Source organism: Chrysochloris asiatica, unplaced genomic scaffold (genome assembly GCF_000296735.1).
Source record: "Chrysochloris asiatica unplaced genomic scaffold, ChrAsi1.0 scaffold06104, whole genome shotgun sequence".
Lineage (NCBI taxonomy): Eukaryota > Metazoa > Chordata > Mammalia > Afrosoricida > Chrysochloridae > Chrysochloris > Chrysochloris asiatica.
Genome location: NW_006414622.1, coordinates 3,064 through 5,477, shown reverse-complemented (window position 1 = coordinate 5,477; position 2,414 = coordinate 3,064). Strand labels below are relative to the sequence as shown.

Genomic DNA, 2,414 nt, shown 5'->3' with positions numbered 1-2,414 from the left:
AGATCGAAGACCAGAAGAGTTGTGGGATGACATCAAGAACATCATATAGGAAGAAAGCAAAAAGTCATTAAGAAGACAAGAAGGAAAAGATGAAAATGGATGTCAGAAGAGGCACTGAAACTTGCCCTCCAGCATAGAGATGCTAAAGCAAATGGGAGAAATGAGAAGATGTAAGAGCTGAAGAGAAAATTTCAAAGGTCAGACAAAGTCAAATATTACAATGAAATGTGCAAAGATCTAGAGTCAGAAAATCAAAAGAGAAGAACAAACTCAGCATTTCTCAAGCTGGGGGAACTGAAGAAAAAAATTCATGCCTTGACTTTGGTTACTGAAGGATTCTCTGGTCAAATTATTGAATCATGCGGAACAGCTGGTAGTTTCGTACTGCCGACCTTGAGGTTAGCAGTCCGATTAGTAACCACTATGCTACCAGAACTCCTTATCATATATGTAATACTAGATATTTAAAAACAGGGAAGATTCAAATTTAGTAAGGTATGCATCCACCTGGAAAGCTAAAAAAGAAATATAAAAATGATACCCAGAGTTTGTAAAGAAGAAAAAAATAATAAAAGTAAGAAAAGATTAATAAAGTAGAAAACAAAGATATAATTGAGAGAATTAACAAAGACAAATATGGTTTCCTTGAAAAGATATAATTAATAAACCTATGGTGAGATTATCCAAGAATAAAAGAGAAAGCACGGAAGAATAAAGATATGAACAATACAGACCTATAAAAAGTAGTAAGTGGATATCATGAATAATTCTGTCCTAATGATTTTGAAAAGGGAGATAAAGTGTGTTCCTAGAAAAACATAATTTATTAAATCTGACTCAAGAAGTCAGAAGATATAAAACCACTTTATAAAACTGAGCCCCTTGGATTTAGAGGAGTTAAATCACATACTTGTTATAGGAAGAGGCTCTGGAGGTATTCCGCCCGGGTTTGAATCCCAACTCTCCCATATTTTATCTCTTAACTTCTCTAAATCTCACATCTCTCATTTTAAAAATGAAGGTAGCAATCACATCTTCTCCATGGTTGTTGTAAGGATTAAATAAGATAATTAACATAAAGAGCTTAGCACAGTGTCAGGCAATAAATGTCAGATATTATTAATAACATCATCAGTTTTTCAAGGAATAAAAACAACATTTCAATGCCTCCCCTACATTTGTATTTCTGGCAACTTCTTTATGTTTCTAATAGTTTTTACTCTGAAGGCCTCAACGATGTTGTTTTGTACAAAATGTTGATATTTAATATATTTCCAGTATGAATTATATATCCTTAAATAGTAAATGAAACACAATTGTCCCATTTAATGACTTTTGCTTCATATTCCTCTTGCCAGACATTATCTAATATCCTAGGTGGGTTAATGCACTGGATTGCAAAATCCATTTGACTGCAAGCTTAGTGGTTCAAGGTTACCAGCTGCTCCTCAGAAACCCTATACAGGTTAGCTATTAATTGGAACTGTCTCAAAAGAAACTGCAAAGAAAACAAACACTGTCAGATACAGTGCGGAAAAATAAGGTTGGAAGACACTCAAAAGGTGGTGGTGGTGGTGGTGGTGGTAATGGGCTGTGGAAGAAAACACTCTGAAAACTATGATTTATAGTAAGAACACATATTTTATCATATATAATCTTTCTACACATAGTATTCAGGTGCAAAGAGTCATGTGATCTTCAGTTGGCTTGTGAAAATAGCATTCCACATCTCAGTGGCAATTATGACCAATCTTTAGCTCTTCTGTGTGGCGGGGATCTTGTGTTCATCTTCCAGCTCTTCCATCCCAGCCTGTGCCATGAGGTCTGCAATGTTTTCCTCTAGGTCATCAATGCAACTGCTCATGTCATCAAGTCTTCCAATGATCTGGTCAGACATGGTCTGGAACTTGTCCTCTGCCTGATGAAGCAGAATCTTGACTACAGAACTGAGATCCTGAACACACTTGGGGTCAGTCTCAGCCATGTGCCAACCGGGTTCCCAGCTTGGCGGTGATGTCTTGGACCATCACCTATACTCGGAAACCAGAACTTTTATCCTTACCAGAGTATCATGAGACATTCCTCTCACCCGAGAGTGTCTGAGGTGGCTGCGTAGGGAGTCAGGACACTCTTGCCTCCCAATAGTAACAAAGTATCTTTACATCTCATTGCTGGGGAGATGTCAGAAGAGGTCTAGAAGATAATCCAGTTGTTAGTGAGGCCACTTACATCATGGTGTCAGTGGCGATGACATTGGAAACCAGCACTCTTACCTCCAACCAACAACAAAGAGAAGTCTTCCACCTCAGGGTTAAAAAGAAGTCAAGTGATGAACCTCAACTTCTACCTCTGCTTGAAAGTAACAAGAAAATGCTCCTCTTTGGCTAACAGAGTAAAGTCAGTGAATGTTCTTT

At 37.5% G+C, this 2,414-nt stretch overlaps 1 pseudogene; it reads right to left on the bottom strand.

Annotated features, from left to right (window-relative positions):
• Window positions 1-1,753: 1,753 nt before the first annotated feature.
• Window positions 1,754-1,984, bottom strand: LOC102838081 (annotated as a pseudogene).
• Window positions 1,985-2,414: the final 430 nt, after the last annotated feature.